This window comes from Salminus brasiliensis, chromosome 4, assembly GCF_030463535.1.
Source record: "Salminus brasiliensis chromosome 4, fSalBra1.hap2, whole genome shotgun sequence".
Classification (NCBI taxonomy): Eukaryota; Metazoa; Chordata; class Actinopteri; order Characiformes; family Bryconidae; genus Salminus; species Salminus brasiliensis.
Genome location: NC_132881.1, coordinates 13,317,551 through 13,323,550, shown reverse-complemented (window position 1 = coordinate 13,323,550; position 6,000 = coordinate 13,317,551).

Here is a 6,000-nt window from a genome sequence, read left to right as displayed (position 1 = left end):
ATACATTGGAAATTGTGGGAGGAGAAAGGTTGATGAAGAGGAGTTTAAGGAGGGGTAGGAGGGGGATGAAGGATAGGTCACTTGGAGTATCAACAATAGGGGGTGATAGTTATCACTTTAAAGAGGGGTAGGAGGTGGGTGAAGTTGAGGGGGGGTTGATGGTATACAAAAAGAAAGAGTGACCACTTTAGGCCGGCAGACGAAGGGTAACAATTCCCCCTTTGATTCTACCTCATGGAGAATCACAAAACAATATTAAGACTACTAAGTACAATACAAATGTACAATAAGAAGTCAAAAACAAAAACAAACAAAATAAACAATGTAAAAGGCAATAACTATACAAAAACAGGGCAGTGCCTATTTCTATATTATTATGCTAAAGAATGTCACATTGAAGTTGTCCACGGCTGCAACTTCCTGAAAAACACCATAGAGAGTTTTCTTCTGTGTCTGTGAGCAGTCACAGTGTGTGTCCAAGTTATGTTTGTGAACATCAGCCAATGGTAGATCATCCAAGTAGTCCAGTGGTCAGTTGGTTCTTCGAGTCTGAAGCTTGGGTGCAATGTGTCAAAAACTATTCTTGCCATTCTCAATGAACAGAAGCACTGTCTGGCTCCAACTGATCTGTAACACAGAAGTAACATTGCGCAGTAAACTGTTCATTGTTGTTGGGAATTTTTCACCATTAGTTTACCTGCTCATCCCCACTATCTGTCCCTCAGAGGAGGCTGCTATGGTAATGCATAGTGTGTTGAAAGTCTTCACCAAAGGGTTGGCCCCTATGGCATAAAAACCATAGTTCTTCCCTGAGGCTCTGTGCATTACCCACCTCTTCTCTTTACTGACCCTATTATTTCGTTCGGATGAGCAGATACAACCTTACAGTAAGAAACATGAATAACTGTTTCCTTTACATTTCACTGCTGAATCAGGGATTAGCATAACCTGAAATGGGCCACCCCATCTAAGTTCTAAGGACTGTTCATCACTGTTTCCTCACCAAGATCCATTGACCTTTCAGCAAGTAGCACAGTTTTGGCCAGCTAATCTTGTTAGTTCTGAAAACATTTCTGAAACACTAGTGTAACCAGGTAGTGTAATGCTAGTGTCACATCATCTGGAGAAATTTTCACACCATTATTTAGCCATATCTATTATTCCACAGATCAGTGGTTCACTCTAGTGTTCACTCTAAATCTACAATAGGGCCATGTTGCCCAGGGTTATCTTTAAGCAGATCATATAGTGGTTTTTAAAAATGTAGCATTACTTACAAGGCCTAAGAAAGCTTGGCAATTAGTGCACTGTGCTTGGCAGTGACATTGCGATAACTGCAGCTTCTCTACAAGGCACAATTCCTCTAGAACCCTGGGTAACATTGTCCAGAATATGTACACAAGCACAACACAACTGAACTGCATCAGGACTGACCTTATGTCCCTTGCTTACATAAAAAACAGTAAAAAAGAATAAAATATGATATGCATTTTCTCATTCACACTACTTGGGTGTCATTAACATGCTACAGTAAGTATGGTGAGTTCAATTCTGTGGACAGTTTAGTTTAAACCACAGCAGGAGGAACTGTTGATGTCCCTATGACTCTCTGTATTCCATTGAATATCAGAAACAACTGCTCTGTGACTCCCTGCAAGGTCCTTGACGTCAAAGACAATTGCTCTTGTGAAATCCCTGCTGGGCTTCCCTGTGAAAACCCCCCAGAAGAATTTCCCACTAGGTTGTCTCTCAACCTTGCACCCATATTGTGGCTATCTGCCCGCTTTTTGCGACATACTCTAGAAAAGTGACCAATTTGATGACAGAAATGACACTGTTTCTTCTGATTAGAGAACCTCTTGCTTGCATCTGAGTTAGAGCTAGTCTCTGTGAGGACATGGATTGATGCTGGAACATGGCATGGTTCTAGATCAATGTCCAATCAGTCAAGTTCATTCTTAAGGTCACTCCACTTAGTTTGCCGCCAATTTGGAACAGCAGTCACCAGAGCTTGTTTTAGATCTGTCCGTAGTGACTCAACCAGCTGTCCAAAATGGGGACCATCAGTTGTACTGTCAATGTTATCACCATTGTATTGATGAATACCTGAGTGACGCAAAAAGACTCTTTCAAACCTCTCACAGAAGTCTGCTGCAGATTCTCCCTTTCTTTGTCTACATTTGGTTATCTGTGTCCAGTCAGTTGTTTTATGGCATTGACAGCTAATCCAATCATTGAAAGCTTTCCATCCCCCTTCAAGGTTCTGGCCATTGTTACCCATAGCATTTAACACCTTTTTAGCAAGCTGTCTACTGTCTGCAACGTTAAGTACCTGGCTTGCTATAGCTACAGCATCATTGGGGTGCAAAGAGTAGAGATTCCTTTTCTTATGCATGAGGTCAATGAAATCAAGCCCCATTTTCCTTGGATGCTTAAACTCCTTGGACAACTTGTCCAAAGTATCTGCATCTAAAGGAACATGACCAATTTCTACACTGGTTTCAGTACCTCAGCATTTTGCGTGATTAAGTACTTCAGAAGATACAATGGTTACAGGTCTCATCTGAACTCGCCTTGCACTAGCATGTTCAGAACCCTCGTCAGAAGATGAAGATTCTGATCCATCAGAATGAACAGTCTCACTGCCTTTGTCGTTTACAGATAATTCAGGATACAGCCTTACTGTTACTTGAGAATCTCCATCCTCTGTGTAACATGGCTGACCTGCTGGAGGGGCAACAGAAGGACACTGGCACCTTGATTTAGTTTTACAACTAGCATGCTGCTGTTCAACTTCTGTCAGGTTTTGCTGAAGTGTCTTACATGTTCTATTGGCATTTATGGTAGCTGTTTTATGCCGTCTGCATTCACTAATTAGTTCTAAGATCTTTCCCTGAGCTTCCTTTAACTCATCTTCCATAGACTTTAACTTGCATTTCCAATATTGCTTAATTACAAAAAGACACTTCTTCACTGAGTCATGCTTAAGGCCATAACCTAAAGCTACCTTACACTCAGCAAAAGTCCATTCTCTATCAGCAGAGAAACCTTTGGAGGAAAAGTACTGAGTTATCTTTTGCTCATTAATATGTTTCTTCACTATGCCATTGATTACCTTTTCAAAATCAGAATCAGTCCACTGAAGCATTTCAGTCCCTCCCTTAACTAAGGTGCTGCTTTTATAGTTAAGAGGCTTCCATGAGTCTTTACCAAGATTCTGAGTATGTTGGCCTTTTCTGGACATGGTGAGGGAACAGGAGAACAAAACAAAGTTTTCTTCTTATTAACTATAGAAGAACAAAAACACTACTAATCAGTAACAAACAGACCTCTCTCTGTTCAGAGAGGATTCCGGTTACAAACGTTACGTTTAACAGTAACAAAACAAACTTCTCTCCTTTAGAGAGGATAACAGCCACAAAACACTAGGTTTTTGTCAGTGACAAACAACAAAACTATCCTCAAAAACAGAGGATAACAGCCACAAACACTAGGTTTCTATCAGTGACAAACAACCAAACTTCCCTCAAACAGAGAGGATAACAGCCACAAAACACTAGGTTTTTATCAGTGACAAACAACCAAACTTCCCTCAAACAGAGAGGATAACAGCCACAAAACACTAAGTTTCTATCAGTGACAAACAACAAAACTTCTCTTCTTTCAGAGAGGCTAACAATTACTGACTCCTCTGTCTTAGGAAACCAGAATTTCTCTTTGATTCGAAATGGCGTTTACTCACCAAGAAGGTTTCAGTAGGCCATCCGGGTCACGGCACCAAATTGTTAGAAATCCGGCGTCCAGGAGACAGATTCAGGAGTCAGGAGACTGGATCTTCAGTGTTGATGAGTTTATTGGTACACACAGAGATGTACAACTCGATCGGTCATGGTCAACCCAGTCTGATTAGGGGTATTTTGAGAGGGCCTTATATACATTGGAAATTGTGGGAGGAGAAAGGTTGATGAAGAGGAGTTTAAGGAGGGGTGGGGGGGGGATGAAGGATAGGTCACTTGGAGTATCAACAATAGGGGGTCATAGTTATCACTTTAAAGAGGGGTAGGAGGTGGGTGAAGTTGAGGGCACTTGGAGTGTCAACAATAGGGGGTGATAGTTATCACTTAAAGAGGGGTAGAATGTGGGTGAAGTTGAGGGGGGGTTGATGGTATACAAAGAGAGAGAGTGACCACTTTAGGCCGGCAGACGAAGGGTAACAAAAGGTGAGACAAAGGATTAAGATAACCATTTGATAACAAGTTGAAACCACATGAAAGTAATGTTAGAAAAGACCATATTTTCTCTCAAGAGGAAGACGAACCGAGACGACAAAGGCAATACATGTATAGAAAATGAATGATCACCCACCTGTTACAAACTTGCAGACAGATAGATAGCGAGCCACACACAGTTGCAATGAACAGACCCTTGTTGGCGTTATGCACCATCAGGAAGGGGGGAGCCATTGGTCCTGAAAGCCTAAAAGACAACAAAAAGGCAATACATGTATAGAAACTGAATGATCACTTACCTGTTACAGAGTTGCAGAATGATAGATAGCGAGCCACACACACAGTTGCAATGGACAGACCCTTGCTGGCTGTATGCACCATCAGGAAGGGAGGGGGTCATTCGGTCCAAAAGACCTTTAAGACAAATAAAGAAAGTCAATACATGTACAGACACTGAATGATCACCAACCTATTACAGCGAACCAAACACAGTTGCAGATGAAAATATATTTCTTAGAAGGATACACCTTCAAGGACAAGAAGAGGTTGATGGACTTCTTGAGAACCTGTACACAAAAAAGAAAGTCAATACATGTATAGAAACTGAAAGATCACCAACCTGTTACACACTTGCAGACAGATAGTAGCAAGTCACACACAGTTGCAGATGCACAGACCCTTGGTTCATGCGGTCCGAAAAACCTGTAAGACAAAAAAAGAAAGTCAATACATGTATAGAAACTGAATGATCACCTACCTGTTACACACTTGCAGACAGATTGATAGCGAGCCACACACACAGTTGCAGTGGACAGACCCTTGTTGGCTGTATGCACCATCAGGAAGGGGGGAGCCATTGGTCCTGAAAGCTTGTAAGACAACAAAAAGTCAATTCATGTATAGAAACTGAATGATCACCTATCTGTTACACACTTACAGACAGATAGATAGCGAGCCACACACACAGTTGCAATGGACAGACCCTTGCTGGCTGTATGCACCATCAGGAAGGGAGGGGGTCATTCGGTCCAAAAGACCTTTAAGACAAATAAAGAAAGTCAATACATGTACAGACACTGAATGATCACCAACCTCTTATACACTTGCAGACAGATAGCAGCGAGTCACACACAGTTGCAGATGCACAGACACTTGGTTCATGTGGTCCGAAAAACCTGGAAGACAAAAAAAGAAAGTCAATACATGTATAGAAACTGAAAGATCACCTACCTGTTACACACTTCCAGACAGATAGTAGCGAGTCACACACAGTTGCAGATGCACAGACCCTTGGTTCATGCGGTCCAAAAAACCTGTAAGACAAAAAAAGAAAGTCAATACATGTATAGAAACTGAATGATCACTTACCTGTTACACACTTGCAGACAGATAGTAGCGAGTCACACACAGTTGCAGATGCACAGACCCTTGGTTCATGTGGTCCGAAAAACCTGTAAGACAAAAAAAGAAAGTCAATACATGTATAGAAACTGAATGATCACCAACCTATTACACACTTGCAGACAGAGAGTAGCGAGTCACACACAGTTGCAGATGCACAGACCCTTGGTTCATGCGGTCCAAAAAACCTGTAAGACAAAAAAAAGAAAGTCAATACATGTATAGAAACTGAATGATCACCTACCTGTTACACACTTGCAGACAGATAGTAGCGAGTCACACACAGTTGCAGATGCACAGACCCTTGGTTCATGTGGTCCGAAAAACCTGTAAGACAAAAAAAGAAAGTCAAAACATGTATAGAAACTGA